This window comes from Lepeophtheirus salmonis, unplaced genomic scaffold (genome assembly GCF_016086655.4).
Source record: "Lepeophtheirus salmonis unplaced genomic scaffold, UVic_Lsal_1.4 unplaced_contig_1297_pilon, whole genome shotgun sequence".
NCBI classification, from domain to species: domain Eukaryota; kingdom Metazoa; phylum Arthropoda; class Copepoda; order Siphonostomatoida; family Caligidae; genus Lepeophtheirus; species Lepeophtheirus salmonis.
The window spans coordinates 3,922-23,822 of record NW_027290309.1 but is presented as its reverse complement, the minus strand read 5'-3'; the positions used below and the strand labels follow the sequence as shown (position 1 = coordinate 23,822).

Sequence of the window (19,901 nt, the reverse complement as noted above, 5' to 3'; positions counted from 1 at the left end):
TTTTAATAATAAATTTATTATGATCGTTTTTATTTTTAATTTTAAATTTTAATCGTCATTGACTGGAAGATTTTTTCTCAGTTACCTACCAGAACATGTACTGCGGCTTTTGATGTCCTACATTTGAAAAATAAAGGCTCTTTTCGATGTTGATATCCGTTTATAAGAAAATCAAAATTGAATATGAAGTCTATTTTCTCATTTTAACAATTTCGTTTCTGTGAAGGTTCAACATGATCATTTATGAAAGTTTTGTCTCAGCTTCTTCCACAACATTGGTTTTTGCTAATGAACACAAATTTTTCAAAAAATATAGGATATCTGGATTAAAAAATATATCTAGATGTATTAGAAGCTGGAAACAAGAAACTTTTTCTTATTAATTTTTCAAAGGTCTGCTGTTTATAAAGAAATTGAAGGACTTTTTATTACATACATTCCACCCCAAGAGAAATTGTAGCATTGCAAGAGAATGGAGAAAATTTTCTTTTTTCACGATGGTGGGGAAAATGACCAAAATCGGATTTTTATATTTGGGACAAGTCCAGAATTGGAAGAGCCTTGTAAAGCACAAAAATGGGCAATAGATGGGACTTTTAAAATTGCAACAGACATATACTATCAAGTCGTTACAATTAACGCAATCGTTCAAAACACTTCTACCCCAAGAATATTTGCACTTCTACAAAGTAAAACAGAAGAAATCTACTTAAAATTTTATCAAAAATTAAAGGAAATGAATTCAGAATCTCCTGACTCTGTTTTAGCTGATTTTGAAATGGCCCCTATCAATGCACTTCAGACAAAAATCCTTAATTGTGAATTGAATGGTTGTTTTTTTTTCGTTTCTCCCAAAATTTATACAAGAAAATTGTCGATCTTGGCTATAAACAGCGTTATCACAGAGAAAGTGACTTCAGTTTAAAATGGAGACAATTTTCTTCACTCGCATTTCTACCACCAAATAATGTGATCCATACATTTGAAGAACTAACTGAAAATGAAACAGTCCTCATTGAATTTATTGCATATTTCGAATTGACATACATTGGAAAATTAAGAGAAGAAGAAAAAACATGCAAAGAGATGCACCAAGATACCCTATCAAATTATGGTATGCGTTTGATCGAACAAGGAATGGTGAGCCCAGGACGAACAATGGGGTAGAATGCAATTAATAAATAAGTGTGTTACATCATTGCATCTTAATCTTTGTGGTGGTTTTAAAATCCAGAGGTACCCTGAAGAGCAAACCAAGGACTTGAACTATTTTTTTTTAGAGGAGTTTCTTGGATGTATATGATGCTATGGCGGTGGTTTTTATTATCCCAAATACCCCTGGAACCCTGGCCAATGCAAGGGCTTTGAACTAGTTTGTAGTGTTAGAGGGGCTCCTTGGATGAATTGGCAGTGGCTTTTAACAGCCCCACACAACCACCGTGACATTGGCCAATCTGAGGGCCGAGGGTATTCAACCATATTTTAAGAGACCCTAAGCTATTTATCACCCCCTCCCTTACCATTCCTCTCAATCCATTTATTACAAGATTGGATTGAACTTAAAAAATGCAATGAAATAGTATTGTAATAATATTACTCACACTTGAATGTACTCCCTCGGGGGATGGAACAAACAACATTTGTCATAAATAATATCAAACGAATTTATAATGTGTTATTATTCATCATGAAGTTTGATCAAAATACGGGCTATTTTCTCCATATCAATTTTCCTCTATGGCAATCTTCCACTGGCAATTTTCCCCATGGCAGTTTTCCTAGTACCGTAATAACATTAGCATAATAGAAAAAAAGCACGGCAACTATTACATTAGAAGAAGTGCTATTAACTTATATGTTACTAATTATAATTGGACACGATCCATTATTCGTGTTAATTAAGACTCATGGACTGACAAAAAGTATATTAAGAGGCATTGGCATAATTCCATCATTATTCCAACTTAAAACAAACATTTTATGCATTTTTTGCATGAATAAACTTAACATTTTTTTCAATAAAAATTCGAAGGGATTATTAATTTTAACCAAAATAAAGAATAACGACATATAAACCTCATTTATTTATATATTAAGGCGAAATATTCATGAGACAAAATTACTTTAAGGGAAAATGTCTTTTGGGAAAATAGTATGGAGCACAGTTCAGACCAGCTCTAAACAATAAATTTTGCCTCTGAAGACTAACAAATAGGAAAAATTGATTTTTTTTTTTTTTTTTAAATACCCATGTTTCACCATACAGTATTTCTGCATTTGACTATAATTGTGGTGCTGTCCCATTTGATTTTTATTATCAAAGTACTGATTATCTAATGGTTTTATTTTGATTTACAAATCATCGTATTTTTAGAGTGAGCCCGAGTAGAAATTCTTTAATCGCAGTTTTATAGGGGGAGTGGTAATTCTGTTTTTTGAAATATAATCTTCGCTGAAAAATTCAGCAGCCTTAGTTATATTTGATCACTTTTCCGTTCACACTTCTCCTCTACCATTTACATTAATTATACTGGTCCTTTGTTTAATTGATGTGAATGGCACATACTACTTTATGCTCCAAAGTCATCATGTTTAAAATGAAGAAAAAACAACTTTTTTAGAGCTATCAACGGAATTGCTATCTATATAAACAATAATTTTGAACAAAGTCCAGAAGTTATCCATGAAGCAAAGGGGCCTTGTATTTTATATAAAGAATATGAAGAAACTAAATTAGAAAATTCCGAAGGAGTTACCCAAACAATTAATTATGATAGATTTAATTACTTCAATCCCTTATAAGACTGGCAGAACCACAATTGATCGACAAAAATTGGTTTAAAATACGTTGATGTGATGTTTTAATAACTTCTTAGTCGAGAAAATAACAATGATCTGAACTATAAGGATATCGCTTGAGATTAATGTCGGACACTGGCCATTGACTGGGCTAATTATATTTCTTCATGATTTTTTTATGTGGCAAGAAACTGTCTACCTCATGATAAATTTTTGAATATAACTTTTATCTAATATTGTTCTGAATTACAAAATAATCAAGTTTTTGATCAAATAGTCTGAAAATCTAAATTAAATAACAGATTTTTTACGTTAGAAAATAACTACTTCCACTTCATAACTCTACACATTAATGGTGTCTATGACTTTTATGAAATGACTCATTCTTTCTACAATGTAGAATTCAAAGAAACGGTTATACTTCTTTATGATAAACTTAAATTGTTTATAAATTACTTTTTAAGATACTTGATTTTAATAAATGGATCAGGTACTTTATATGGTGACAAATGAACAGACTCATTTGTCCCTTGTTCTAGATATTAGAGACTCAGACATTACTCTTATAGCCAAATAAATATTAAAAAATATCTATTCACAAAAATACAGACAAATATGCCAGCTATAAACAAAGTAAGAAAAAAGTTTTTGAGTCCAAAATGTGCTTTTTTAAATTCATTATTATTATTTGCTTTATGGAGCAAAGTCCCCATCACACTTTTCAAAGGATTGCTTAGATTGAGCAGTATATTTTCCCATCAAGAGGCACTTAGAACAGTTCACTTGGTGAGTGGGTGACTTTAGAATTTTTCGTGTGCGCGAATTAGCGTGCACTCAAAGTATCAAGCTAATGAACTACCGTGCGATACTTGATTATATTCATATTTCATAATAACTCAACAAAAAAGTAGAAGTGGATATTGGATTGATGTTTCATATTATATATAAGGCAAACTTACGGTATAAACAAACGAATCACTCATGCAGCATGCTGCTCATGCAACTGAGTTGGTTCAGTACGTTCTCTAAGAAGACGCGCTCACCAAATTAATTAATTAATTTTTGAGTGAGTGAGTAATGCAGATTGATGTATAATTATTATTTTTATTTTACGCCATTGTTATTCATTATTTTTTACAGGTCTAATTATTCAAAGAAAATATGTCTTTGTTAATTATTATATATATTATATCGAATTGAGTCTGTTGATAAAAGGATGAGTGGATATCATCATTATGTGTTGTAAAATTGGAGTATTACCCCACTCAGGAAGAGGAACGATCAGGTAAGAATTCAAATCCATTATATTTTACCGATTTCTAAGGATTAAAATCAGGATTGCACGTAGGAACACCCTCAAGACTTTCTCCATAAGTCAACAAAGTTACCCTTACAGGAAATAGACGATGGGTAACTACTTCAGAGTCGTCACTCGAAAGAAGGATGGAAGATATTAAATTTTACTCCTTGCTCTCTACTCAGTCTGGGGGCAGACATTTCCTCATAGATGGTATGGCAACAGCTTGTTATTCCTTCTTGTCCTGAGTAACCTCAAACGTTTCATTCCAGGGATAGACGATGCCTTCAATAAGGAAGGGATCTTTGTAGTACTCGTTTCGTTTTTAGAAGCGTATAAATTCAGACAAGACTCTGGCACTTTGGATTTTCATACATAACATAATATTAATATAGCTCTTGCTCCTCACTGATTCACTAAGAATAATCTTTATTGGATAATCATGACTAAGTACAGAATCTTTATAGTATAATTATCATTAAGTCAAGAATCTTTATAGCAAAATCAATCGTCAGAAGAAGTCAAGAAAGAAAGGTTCATTTTATGAACTCTCAAACTACTAACAAATCCTTCGATTCAATGACTACGTGTTTGATCTATTCATCTCTCAAGGATCGGCTCAAGCATAGACTTCACTTGTGCTTTATGATCATCATAATAGTCGATGTTTATTTAATAAATATTGAGCATGGATGCTCAAAGTTCTTCACTTTTAGTTGACCCCTGGGTAATGTAAGACACCTTAATATACACTTACCTTTTCATTCTAGATATACTTTGTTTTGACATCTGGAAGAAAATGACATCAACTTTCAGCTGTATTGCATTCAAGCTAATTCTGCCACCCATATGAAGAAGGTATGTATTTATTATTTTACCTTTTATTTAAGTAGATAATTTTTTTAATTTTACAATATTCGTTGGTTCTGTTCAATTTGTTGTGCAAACAAATAGAATAGAACTGGATAATATGTAAATATTAAATTTTTATAATATGATATTTTTTAAATGACTTAATAAAACATTTATGAAATGGCTCTGTGGGGGTAATAGGAGATACACTAATCTGTCATAAGGTCTTGAAATCCTTAATTTATGGAAGGGGCCTCACAGAAAGTACAACTTTGAACTTGAATATGAAGACAAACAAACACATATTGTTTACACTATATGTGATGTTCGAGTTTTTTTATTAATCATATAATACTCTTAATGCAATATTATCCATTTAACATCTATATAAAAACAATAAAATAATTTAGTTACTTTTATACTAATGCAACATTGGTCGTATTATCCTGATCATAGGGCGTTTTTTTTAAAGAGGCTAATAATTTCAAATTTTTGCGTGTTAAAAATAAGTGCTAAGAATTTTGAATGCACCAAATGAAAGTTGTTCATCTACTGAGAAAGTTCTATCTACATGGCTATAATAGATTAAAATATTTAGATGATTTTGAAAAAGCATTTATATTATCCCAGTTAGCCCATCTCATTCTTAACACCCATCAGAGAGGCATTAATCATTCAATAAAATGATAATATATTTGTTGTTAAAAGTTGGTATTTTCTAATATTATAATTGCATAAAAGTTTTGGAGACCAAATATTCTGCAAAATAGGGATGAAGTTTTATAAAATGCAGCGTTTGCAAATAATAATACAGGATAATAATTTTAAAAATATGTTTATTTTATTTAGCTATACATTACTAAAATAATAAATGCTATCAAAAGACTCCTTACAATTTTGTAAGGATTAAGTCTTATCAGTCTTTTATTAATATAAGTAATTTTATCTCAGTACAGTCTCAACCACATACTCAGCATTTTTTTAAATTAAATAGCATTAACATTAAAGAATATTGGTTATATTTTTTGGTGGAGCATCGGGCAAAATATAACTATGCCTCATTGCCCTATGTACCCCTCCCAATTGCCGATATTGTTTGTCGTTGAGTCTTTAGCTTAATTTTTGGTGGAGTATTGGATAAAGATGCAAAGTAAAACTATGAAATTATAGTGTAAAAAATCCAGTAAAAACGATACAAAGAATAGGGAAGGATCCATAGGGTAATAAGGCGTAGTTCTACTTTGCCTCTTGCTCATCCAAAAATCGAAGCTAATGTTTACTAAAACTTTTATTTTTAAATTATTAAAGACTATTTTTTTATAAAATGATACATTTGCTCTATGAGGACAGAAAAAAATAATTAAGTAGGATTCAATGAAGACAATATAATGTATTAAATGTTTTATAATCAATAATGGCACAACCTTCCGTTATAAATCATCTGATCATTTTTCAAGTTAATTTCTCTTAGCAATATACAATATATTTTTTTTTATCTTGTTTTTAATAAGGACTATTCTTTGCTCCTAACTTCCTTTCTATAAATTTTGTGACTTGCCCATTACAGCCAATAGTTAACTTAGTTATTAGTCGATAATAATTATTTTATTATGTCTAATTTGTCTCCTTTATCTGAAAAAAACGAAATAACCTTTGCAATTTGCTTTCACCCTGGCAATTAACCTTTTCCTGATGACCAATTAAAATTTTTATCCGATACTATTTTCTGTAATTTATTGCTCATCTTGTCGGGGCTACTACTTTCTTAATCTTTTGGACATTTTTTTTCGAATTTAAGTAGATACATAAAATTAGTGTATCCTCAAAAGCAGAGATTCAATTCCTTTATATTGACGTTACATTAAGAATGATTTATATCAACACATCGAAATCTTGGAATGTTGTATATGTAAAAATAATTGATTAATTTTGTTGGATTAAATTATTTATATCTTCTAACGTTTTTAATCTAAAGCGTTCAGAGTTTACCAATCGTTTAGTCGTTTTTAAATTGTTCTGAGCTCGTTTTCTGTTGTAGGCTGCGTGAACTTTAAATTTAAAGAGCTTAGAGGTAATCATTCAAGACTTTTAAAGGATAGATCCTCAAATTACATCGTTGAAAGTTAAAAAGACTCCATCTACGGAGTTATTAGTGAAGAACAATGGTGAATTATTGTAGTCTATCTTGATGTAAAGGTATAGGAGGCTTTAGGTTCCCAAAGGAACCCACTTTACAAGTGAAATGGAGGGTTGCTATGAATCGTATCAACCTCAATACTAATAATCTTGGGGCTCCTTCTTTGCATTCAAAAGTATGTCACGAACATTTCAAGAAAGAAGATTACGATCGTCCAGGAGGATGGGATCCTGACGTTCCTAGGCTTCGTAAATGCCTTAAAAAAGGAGTGCTACCATTGATTTTTTTATATAGAAGATCAACAGAGCCATCATTTCATGAAAAGAGGTATAAAAATTGTCAACAACCAAACGAAGTCAACACCACTCAAGATGATGTTAAAGTCAGATACATTGAGGACAATGTCAATGAAGGAAGAGCATAGGGAAGAGGATGCTAATTGGTAAAAAAGGGACTATTCAGACACAGATACGTAACGACATTAATCAGACATCATACAGTCTATTCCTTTCCATGAAGATACAAGCCAATGATTCAGAGGCTGCCGAGTTTTACACTAGATTTTATGACTTATATCACCTCATCTACTTTTTCAACTATTTTGGTGCAGCCACCACAAATCTCAAGTACAAATCCCAACTGTCACCACTTGACGAATGTGTACTGACATTAGTCAAGCTAAGAAGGAACACCAAAGATTTCGAATTTGCGCGGTTTTTTTTGTGTTTCTGAAGTTACTGCTGTTAGAGTCTTTCAAACATGGCTCGCATTTCTCTATATTCAATTGCAAGAGTATGAAATGTGGCCGTCTAAAGAAGTTGTTAAGCAGCACATGCCAAAAGATTTCAAAACCAAGTTTCCAGTTACATGGGTAGTGTTGGACGCCACTAAGATTGCAATTGAGAAGCCCAAAAATGTCCCGCAACAAGTTGCTTCATGAAGCTCCTATAAAAACCGTAACATTGTCCAGGTTATCATAGGAATTTGGCATCGTGGAACAGTTACCTTTGTTAGGGACGGTTATGGTGGATCTCCACGTGGTATATCTAATTTTATTGAAATCTTTTGAAACATATAATTTTTTTTATTGTCTTTATTAAAATCCGATGAAGTTGCAATGTTATACAAAATAAATAAACAATATAGTTGAAATTGAATCCTTCGGACATAAGACACCATAATAAAAGTGTACATATTTATAATCTCACGCAACTCTAGAAATGACACTTTAAAATTCGAATAAAAACGACGATTAAGTTATTTATAGAGAAAATAAACACACTGCACACTTTACAAAAACAAGTAAAAAAAACAACAACCGATTCCAGACGGGGCTGGTTTGCAGACCTCATTTAGGGGAATATAAATTTTCCACACCTAAATGGAGTATTCTCATTGATGTTGTGAGTATGTTCCGTCTTGGTACAAAAAAGCTCTAGTTGTCTTGTGTTAGTTCTCTATAAAAAAATATTTCTTTTTACAATTCCCCCGAATAATATCCACAGAAGAGTCGGAGGGGATTTGGAGATTGGCCTCCCATAAAATTCTTTGGCTAGCACCCCAGGAGGGAGTCAATGACTGTCTGTAAACTGGTAAACTAAACTAGAAGATAAAGCCAGGTGTAACTCCGTATTCAAATTTGTTATCGGCTCTATAATAATCTTTTGATAAATTTTAGGCGAAAATCTTTATAGAAGTGTCAATCCTCCTCCCATTTGAGATTTAGTTCTAACTTCTGCTTCTATGTACATTCGATGAAAACACTTTCCTAGCCACTTTTCTTGTTCCTTCATTGTAACTTCTACTAATCTGGGCATTAAAGTAGCCTTATAAATTACCAATGGAATCACCAGGTTATTGTAAACGTCTATTATTTTTTGCTGATTGAAGGATCTCCAAACTCTTATTTTCGATTGAATTTTTGATTCAGGGTCAACCAATGGAGTCTGCCTCACCATTTTCCCCCATTCTATACTTAGTTCTTCAATTTAGTTTTTAATAGGGAAGTCCATTTTTTTTTCTTTTATCTGTGGACACCATGTGCATAAAGGAAGAATCCCAGCTTTTTCTCTATTTTTTATCAGTCCTAATTTATCTTCCAAGTTAATGACTATTTCAATCCTTTTCACTAATTTTTTTCTCATAATTTGCTTCAATTATAATGGTTATGTTCTCGGCATATAAATCAATTACATGTTTGGGTCGTGAAATTGTATACCAAAGCCTCCTGACTTTTTTATGCTGGATTCGGACATGCTTTTTAACACCAAAATGAATAGTAAAGGAGCCAAAGGACAGCCTTGGGCTTATTCTTTTCTAATAAATTAACTCTCTTTCATTTTCACCTAGCCTCAGAAAAGGTGTTCCATTATTAAGCATTGCCCTAATATAAGTTTTTTAGGATTTTTTTTTTTTTTTTCCTAAAATACTTATCACGGCTTCAGAAATATAATTATGTGATAAGAATTCAAAGACCTTACTAAAATGTATTACAACTATGCCAAAAAGATATCCTTTTATATAACGATTATATGTATGATGATATATATGATGTATATTGTTTCCGATATATTTAATTTTGTTAATTTAAAAGTTTTGAATAGTCATTGACTGGAATATTTTGCTCAGTTACCTACTCAGCATATGCACTATGGCTTATGATGTCCTACAATTGAAAAAAAGGTGTTTTTCGATATTTATATCAGTTTATAAGAAAATCAAAATTGAATATTGAGTCTACTTCATTCATTCTGAACAATTTCGTCTCTCTGAAAGTTCAAGATGATCATTTATGAAAATTTTGTCTCAGCAATCTTCCACAACATAGGTTTATACTAATGAACACAAACTTTCCAAAAAAAAAAAAATAGCTTCATTCGATCTCAAAACCTGTCTATAAGACAGTTCATAATTATTAATGATGTATTTTATAATCCATATTTTCAATTTTGTTAATTTAAAAGTTTTAAATCGTCATTGACTTGTAGATATTGCTCAGTTACCTACGAGAACATGTACTTTGGCTTATGATGTCCTATATTAAAAATAAAAAGGCTCTTTTCGATATTTATATCCGTTATAAGAAAATTAAAATTGAATATGAAGTCTACCTTATTCAATGTTTAACATTTTCGTTTTTGTGAAGATTCAACATGATAATTTATGGAAACTTTGTCCTTGATATCTTTCAGAGCATAGATTTATACGAATGAATACAAATTTTCCGAAACAAATAGCTTGATTCTATCTCAAGACATCAGACAGTTAGTAGTTTTTACTGATGTATATAGTTACCGATATATTCTATTTTGTTACATTAAAAGGTTTGAATCGTCATTGACTGGTAGATATTGCTCAGTTACCTCCCAGAACATGTACTTGGCTTGTGATGTCCTATATTAGAAAACTAAAGGCTCTTTTCGATATTTTTATCCGTTTATAAGAAAATCAAAATTGAACGTTGAGTCTACTTCATTCCTGTTTAACAATTTTGTGTCTGTGAAGATTCTACATGATTATTGATGGAATTTTTTGTCTCAGCTATATTCCGGAACGTAGGTTTATAATAATGAACACAAATTTGAGTAAAAAAATTAGCTTGATTCGATCTCAAGATAGTTCGTAGTTTTTAATGATGTAGATTGGCACTGATAAAATTGATCCAGTCAATGTCGATTCAAATTTTTAAAAGTAACAAAAATGAAAATATGTATAATAATATACATCATTAAGAAGTATGAATTGTCTTATGGACAGGTCTGGAGATGGAATAAAGCTATTTTTTTTGAAAAAGTTGTGTTCATTAGCATAAAACCATGTTTTGGAAGGAAAATGAAACCAAATTTTCCATGAATGATCATGTTGAATCTTCACTAATACGCAATTGTTCATAACGAATAAAATAGACATCATATTTTATTTTCTTATTAACGGATATAAGTATTTCAAATAAAATATTTTATTAATTTTATTCATTATTTATTTAACAAATTTTAATGCAAGTACCAATATTCATATGAAGTCATTATTAAATTTAAAAAAATCATAAGTCGGTCAATATTTAATAATGGATTTTAATTATATATATAATTATATGTTCTTTGTACATATCAATTTACGTTTTATGTGGGACGCATAAAAAAAAAAAAAAAAATCAATTTTTTTAATTTCAAAGATGCAAATAAAAATTAATTTTAATATTTACCCTTTAACACCACACGTATCAAATTTGATAGATGCGTTTTTGAATCCTTTATTTAAGGAGTTTTACAATTTTTTATTTCAAAAACCTCACAAATGCAATTTATCTAGAATGTATCTCAATTTTTCCCAAAGTTATGGTCGATTAGGCATTTGTAAAATACTGTGTAACTTTTACCTTTCCAAGCTTATGTGTCCCTTACTGCAACTATAATATATATTCTTGCTACCGAGAATGATCAAAATCGATTGTAACTTTTGCTGTAATCCTGGTAACTAACGAACAAACAGAAGCAAAAACACATTCTCCGTTCAGCTGTAACTACAGTGTGCTTGGTCAAATCGTGGACTTGACTTTAAATCAATCTTGGTTACTTTAGGTAAATATTTAGAACAATAGGTTGTGTTATTAAAGTAGGGACTATCCCAGATAATATACAATAAAAAAACTCTTAAAATTAAGAGTTTTTAGTATGGAGGCAAAAAGGTGTCGGATTTGCTCCATACCCATGTGAGTGTTTACAATATTAAAAACATACAGGCTTCAGATCAGACTCTCGAAAGGTCCCCTGGCAGTGGTAGACACCTGAAAATCGGGATCATGGAGGATGTGGACACCGTAATCACTAGAAGTACGGCCAAGTCGATGAAGCAGGATGCAAAGACTTTCAATGTGAGTGGTTTGACTGTGAGGATGTATGTGAAGGATCTGGAGGAGGACTCTTTTGTACGACGACATTGGCATCTAATTTCAATAGCAAACAAGGCTTATTGTGAATTTAAATGACTTACTGTGACAATATATAACCGTATTATATCAAATTTGCATAGAAACTTTAGGTGTAATCCTGGTCACTAATAGATAAACAAAGAAAATAATCAGCTCAGGGAAAAACAGGACGTCCAAAGCTACTACCCCCGTTGTTGTGACCATTTAAGCAGTTGTTTTTGCCATTTCATGAGTTGTGTATCACAATTCTTGATAATTTTAGCTAAAATATAATCATATGTTATGATTAGATTTAAAAAAAAATGAATTCTTACTGTTAGATGGTACAAAATTCAGAGTTCCATCTCGAAATTTGTGTGGATTCCTCTAAACATACTAGAAATTATCTTAACTTCACAACTTACAATGGGGGTATTTCTATAAACGACATCATTACCAATATCCTCCATTAATTAATGATAGTTCCTCGGGAAGGGACGAATTTACCCGTGGATTTCTCCATAATTTTTTTTAACATAGAATGATCAGCAATAGATAAGGTTACATTAAATGCAATAAACATCTTTGTAAGATCAAAGTTAAAGAGATGAGGATAATGAGTGGCGTGTAATTCTTGACAGGGGACTAAAGGTACATTTATATCGACAAATCCAACAAGCCATCTGTTTCTCATCCGATAAGTATTTTCCAAATTCCTGGGCCTCCATTTTACGATATCCAGACAGAAGGTCACGTTATTTTAGGCATTTTATTCAGTTCTCTATCGACTATCAGCATCTAATAATATATTAATATTGAATAATAAAGGCAGGAATGATAACGTTCTTGATAGAAGAAGATTTATATTATTTAATCAATGATGAAATATTTCTTCCCTTATCCTCGCACGCTTTTGTATTCTTACCAAAATTATCAACCTTAGTGATGCATAATTAAGGTTGATAATTTTGGAATAATACAGATTTGAGCAAGATAGACTTTGTGTTAATTCTCAAATTGAATATTTATTTCGAGGAGATAAAATTAAATTTTTACGGATATAAAAAAACCTGGATAAGGCGTGTTTACCCTAAGATATTAATTTAATATATAATTAATACTTCGTCATGTTTATCACCTTATTATCACAGGATCTTGTTCCTTACATTTTGTTTGGTTTAAAAGAAAATAATGGCCTCTCTTTCTCAATTTTTCAGAAGGACTTCCTATACCTAGTGTCGAAGTGAATCATATATGTTCATCAGAGTGACTGAACCGTTATTCTGATATCAATAACATTATAGCAATTTAAGAAAATACACAGAATGAACCCGAACTAGCTTCAAGCATTAAGTAAGCCATTGAGACATTCGAAAAAGCAGTACATCATCAAGACTTTAATTAGAAAAATGATATCAGCTTTATTATAGAACAACTTCACCTTTACTTTAAGTGTAAAAGGACGAAGATACTTTCTTAAATTTGTAAGAATTTCAATAATTTGGGACAATACAAGCCCAGCTCTATATAATTAAATTAGAGAATCTGGAATTATTTACTTGCCATCTGAATCTCGTATCAGAAGAATAACAAGTGTTAATTCAGTTCAAGGAGAGGTGTCAGTCTCAACAATTGATTATTTAAAATCTAGAGTTAAATGGCTGAAACAAAAAATTATATGTGGATGAACTAGAAAATTGAATTTTTCCTAGATAAATACTGAATCCTTTTTCCATTTCCAAAAGAAAAATATTTATGTTCTTCCATTCGGTGCATATCCTCAAAACAAATTATAACAACTTCATTAGAAGACGAAAATTATCATGTGCATCTTTAAAAAATGAGGATGTTATTCTTGTAACCGAATTTGGTCATGTGAATCAAATCTAATAGATGGAATTGCATAAATATGAACTCTAATATTATGTACGTCCAAAAGACAAACAATTCATTAAAACCAATTTCTGTAAATGAGTGGGAGCGAATTGATTTTCTTGATTAAGTTTGCAGAATGGATTATAAAATGGAAGACACTCTCAAAAAAACATGGAGGTGGTTTATCTTAAGAGACATTTGATACCGCCTATCAAATATCCATAGAACTATCCCATTTAGCTTTATATTCACTGGATATATCCATAGAACTATCCCAGTCACCAGTTTTTTGATGAGTTATGAGCTGTTAAAGTTTCTATTTACTGTATTAATATGATATTAATCATGCATTAATAATCATTTGCACTCGAGTAAAAAAAAAACAGTCATCTTCATGTAAATAAAACAAGGAAAAGTGTTTGCAAAAAATATTCTAATACTAAAAAAATATCGTTCCATATTCATTTTTAATTTGTAGTGTTATATTTGTTTCATTATAAAATGAGTTGAATTGCACTTTAAAAACAAAAATTTATACTTATGAGTTATGAGCTGTTAAAGTTTCTATTTACTGTATTAATATGATGAACCAATTTGCATCGAGTAAAAAAAGCATATGCAATAGGAAAATATCGTTCCATATTCATTTCAGTGTTCTCTGACTGAGGTGACTATTGTAATATTATTTAATTATAATTCAAAAGTTCATCTATTTGGAAATCCATTATTTGACTATTGGAATTAAAAGTTTACAAAACATTTTTATGGTACCAACTTTTAGAAACGATTCTGTTAAATAAAGGGTGATTCAAAACAAGCAGTTTTTGGATTGTAGAAATAAAACACATAAAATATTATTTTATGGTCAAAACTTTATTATGAACCCAAAAAACAATCCTTTACAACTATTTCTAGAAAATAATCCCCTTCATATGTTGGTTGCAACCTTTAAATGGTCATTCTTTCGAGCCAATTTTCGATGACGCGTTCGAGCATTGTGACTGTAATCTCACGAATAACTCGCTCAATATTTGCTTCCAATGCTTCAATCGTTGCTGGTTTATTAACATAGACTTTTGCTTTTACGTAGCCCCAAAGAAAAAAGTCTAAAGATGTGATATCACACGATATTGGTGGCCAATTTACCGGGCCAAAACGTGAAATTAATTGCTCCCTAAAATGATGTCCCAATTTGTCAATTGTTACCCGCGTTGTGTGGCAAGTTGCACCGTCTTGTTGGAACCAAATATCGTGGAGACCATGTGCTTCAATTTGAGGTATCAAAAGGTATGTTACCATCGCCAATCGATTCTTCACAATCTTCGGCTACACTCTCGGCTACGGCGCAATATTTTCTACACTGCGAGCTGTACGTGGCCTACCAGACAACGGGACATCCCAGCAAGTTCCTGTCCCTTCAAATTTTTCGATTATTCTGGGAATTGTGGATTCTGAAGGTCGATTATGTGAACCATAAGTTGGGCGAAATTTGCAAAAAACTTCTCTCAAGAACGCTGATTTTCATAGTACAATAGTGCAATTTGTACACGTTGTTGTGGCGTATATCTTACCATGAATAATTGTAAAACAATACTGAGTAGAAATGACGTATGAATTTGACAGAACTTGCGCACGCCTGTCAAAAAATCCCTACTGGAAAAAACCGCTCGTTTTGAATCACCCTTTACAATAAGTTACTTTGATTTTCTTAATATACCTTGTTTATTACCAAATATCAAATATGGTTTAGCCTAATTTTTTTTGGCCTATACAGTGGGGAAAAAGTTTATTCTATCAAAAATAAGGCTATAAATAATGACAGTACTAAATGATAAAGTTTTAATTTGAAAGGCATATATAGGATGAACCTTCGTATGTAGAAGAGTCAAGGGACATGATCATCAATAGAAATTATTCTAAGATATTCTGTATATTGTCTCAAAAAATAAAATAATTGTTTTGTATGTACACTTCACAGAATAGAAAATACATATATAATAGGTAAAATATATTTATGAACCTTGCCAAGTTCAATTTGACAACAAATGTCGGTTGCCATGTCTCTGTTGGAAACTTAATATATTGTACTTTCAAATGTATCACAGGAAAAAATATATAGATAATAAATTTATTGGTAATTATGAGGAAAACATTCGAAGGTTATACATTAATAATGGAAGACTATCATTCCGACGTAGGATTTCCTGAAAATTACCCTCAATTTCAGGGAAAAGAAGACCAGATAGATATCATTCGTCATTTTATCAAGGAGTAGATTCCAAGGAAAAACATTTCTTTATAATTATGCCGAACAGAAAATATGATTCCGGATACGCTTATTAAATGCTTGACCAAGTAAAATATCTTTGAAATTAGAAACTTGAGTGGAATTTGTCAATAGAATGTCCAGTGTTTGAGATGAAGTAGTTTGTTATAGATTGCAGAATATTCAATAGCATAAAAATATGATTGTTGTTGTTGTAGAGATGCTTTTGTCTACTTTTCTTTTATATTAATGATAGTGTGACAAACCAGGGAGTACTATAGAGATGGAGAGCTAACTGTACCTTTTTCTTCATTACCATTAACTATGTCCTGGAATGTAGCTGAGACAAAATTTTCCACCAATTATCATGTTGAATCTTCAAACAGACAAAATGTTAAAAATGAATATAATAGACTTCACATTCAAGCCAGATGTAGATGGCCAAACTGTCCCAAATACCTCTCAACTCCTATAGCGGCATCAAGGCCAACTGAAGCTGTGACGATTTTCAGAAATTAAAGCTCTGCTGGATAAAGACCTGGTAAAAGATGAGTTCATTTTGACTAACTGGCAACCAGATGACCTCCAGGAACTATCTTCCAAGGGAGAGAGTAATGCTCTCTACTTTGTTGCCGGGCCTATTGTTTTTGTAGACCAAGAAGGTCAGCTGTATATCATGCCAAGAGTTAATGTTAATCTGAGACACACCTCCAGACTCAATAACTTTCAATAGGCCAATCAATCACAATTCCACGTTTAATATGTATTCTCTCAATTTTATCCATCTTCGTTATTTGTCGTTTTCAAGATATTATGGACTTGATTAACGTAATCACTTAATTGGTTTTGGCGACTGCGCCTCGGCTGATAATTATAACTACAAATACGTAGCACTAAATAATCCTTAAAGATTATAAAATAAATCACGACTTGTTACTTTGATAGTATATATAAGAATAAATCTATATTCATTTACTCGTTTCTAATCCAAACAAGGTACTTTGTATACATAAATAATAATACAAGCAATCACACAACATGTATGAACTCTCATATAGACAGGTCTGGAGATAAGATATTTTTTTTAGAAAATTAGTGTTAATTAGCCACAACCAATAATCTACTAGGTAGTAATTTCATTACTTTTAAAGTTTTGAATCGTCATTCACTAGAAGATTTCTGCTATACACAATATTCCATCAATGATCATGTTGCATCTTCACACAGGCAAAATTGTTAAAAATAAATAAATTAATCATTATATTCAATTTTGATTTTCTTATAAGTATATATAAATGTTCAAAAGAGCCTTAATTATTCAAATAATAGATATCATAAGCCGCAGTAAGTGTTGTGGTGGATAACTGAGGAAATTTTTTCCAAAAAATGACAATTCTTATCTTTTAAAGTTACAAAATAAAAAATATCGATTATAAAATACATCATAAAAACAACGAACTGTCTTAAGGACAGGTCTAGAAATTGAATAAAGGTATATTTTTCGAAAAATTTGTGTTCATTAGTATTAACTAACTCTCTGGTAAGTAACTGAGCAAAATTTTCCACCAATGATCATGTTCATGCTACACAGAGACGAAATTGTTAAGAATAAATATAATTTACTTCAGATTCAATATTGATTGACTTATAAATCTAGAATAAAAACATCAAAAGGAGTCTTTATTATTCAAATATAGGATATCATAAGCTGCAGTTTATCTTTTGTTAGGTAGCTGAGAAAAACTTCCAGTCAATGACGATACAAAAATTTTCTTTTTTATATGTTTTTCCTGTTTATTTTGATTAAAGTACTAATAAAATACCACTTCTATTAGAAATATATATCCTCATTTTTATTATTTTCCCTAGTAAAATACTTTAAAAAACTCTTCATTTTGTAGCAAAACACTTTAAGAGAGACATTCCATATAAAATAATCAAATACCCATATTGGAAATGCGAGAGCGCAGTGTCCTGTCCTGCTTACAGGAGTCTTTGACAAGACACAGTATACTTGTATTAATATATCTACTTGTTAACGGAACTTTTCCAAATATATGTAACCTTTGATGATCCACGTTTAATATGTATTCTCTCAATTTTATCGATCTTCGTTATTTGTCGTTGTCCCGATACTATGGACTTGATTAACTTAATTACTTAATTGGTTTTTTCCCGACTAAACCGTGGCTGATAATTATAATTACGAACACGTAGCACTAAATAATCCTTAAAGATTATAAAATAAATACCACTTGTTACTTTGATAGTATATGTAAGAAAGAGTCTATATTCATTTACTCGTATGTAATACATACAAGGTACTATAAATACATAAATAATAACAAGAACAATCTCACATCATCTCCCCTTTTAAGGAGAGTTAAACACCAATGTATTTTTATAGAGTAAGGAAGTTTTAGCCTTGCTCCTTTGACTTTTTTGTTATATTCTGAGGACTTAGATTGTGTAGCGTGGGGTTTACTTACATCATCGGAAACCTAAAAGTCTGGGGTATTGGTTTGGATATTCATCTACGACGTAGGATTCCCCAAGAATGACTTAGATACTTTCAAAGGTCAGGGATCAGGAATAGTGAGATTCTTATTAAGGGATGTTTCTCCTTATTCATTCGCCGGCGTTGACGTCTTGTTATTCATTTAAAAATGTGAGGGTATCCTCCTTCTCAGCCTATGCCTATACTTTGTTTACTAAAGAGAACATAATATTTACCTTTGTTAGATTAAAATCACGGTTAGGGCTCTGCTGTAGAGCTGAAAAAAATACAACAGATGTAGGTAAGTATTCACGCTTATTTATTCCTCTCGATCGACTGTTTGAACTATCGATTGGTTACTTCTAGCATTTGCTCAAATGGAGCATTTTTGGCTACCTTAATAATGTGTAACGGCTTATCCATTCTCAATTGGATGAATGATAAAGAGAGGGAGGAAACTCCGTCATCTTTTTCCTGGGTCGTTGCTAAAAACATCTCAGATCATGTTTCGTCGAGAAATAATGAGTACCCCAGATCGCAAAAATTTCTGCAGGCCCTTCGATTCCATTCCTGCCAGAAGCTTCCTTGTGGTCTTTATTTAAACTACAAATAAAATTCTTAGATGACAGTACTCCAGAGGAGGACATTTTTCTGGATTACACGTAGCCGAATTAGCGATCAACAAACATATAAGTGCAGAAATGGAACCGGGCTGTGCAATAGTGTGTACAAAAACGTCTTATAATATCATACAAAAAATTTCAAATTTAACTTTTCCCTTGGCATGTGAACAGACATCAACAAGTTTAAAATTTAAAATTGAGGTCATAGGTTTAAAATCTTCACTTGAAAAATTGACAAATTGACCATTTAAAATCCAAGCTCTATCATACATTTTAAAAGTACCAGAGGCCGAATAGTTTGGAATTTGAAGCTCTTTACTGAAACAGTGTCTGTGGTTGGACCTGTGAGATTAACGAAAAATCAAAAAAGTTTATCATAACACCCTGCAGTAAAAGAGGCAGATGAAACCATGGGGTTGGGTTCTCCCCTGCTCGAAGTAACGGGAGATCCTCATAAAATTCCTCAGCTTTTGCGGGTTCTAGGAAGTATCTTCAAACTGGATTTTAATCAATCACGCAAGCAATGTAGTAACTAATTCAGATTTGGCCAATCATTGGCCAAATGTAAAAAAACTATTGGGGATATCAATAATACAACAAAGTCATGCTAGGAAGCTGTATTAAAAACGGAAAGAAGTTCAAATCT

General features: G+C 31.4%; 1 long non-coding RNA gene across 7 annotated transcripts; it reads left to right on the top strand.

Annotated features, from left to right (window-relative positions):
* The first annotated feature begins 3,573 nt into the window (after positions 1 to 3,573).
* Positions 3,574 to 17,977, top strand: LOC121130876 (uncharacterized). Of its 7 annotated transcripts, XR_005868862.2 has the most exons (7): positions 3,574 to 3,869; positions 3,940 to 4,084; positions 4,148 to 4,309; positions 4,369 to 4,546; positions 4,596 to 4,954; positions 6,987 to 11,665; positions 11,749 to 12,391. It is a non-coding gene; the product is annotated as an uncharacterized lncRNA (long non-coding RNA). The 7 variants fall into 7 exon arrangements; XR_011784118.1 differs by lacking the exons at positions 6,987 to 11,665; positions 11,749 to 12,391 and adding an exon at positions 17,764 to 17,977 and having other exon boundaries at positions 3,680 to 3,865; XR_011784121.1 differs by lacking the exons at positions 6,987 to 11,665; positions 11,749 to 12,391 and adding an exon at positions 17,764 to 17,977 and having other exon boundaries at positions 3,735 to 3,869; positions 4,585 to 4,954.
* The last annotated feature ends 1,924 nt before the right edge of the window (positions 17,978 to 19,901 follow it).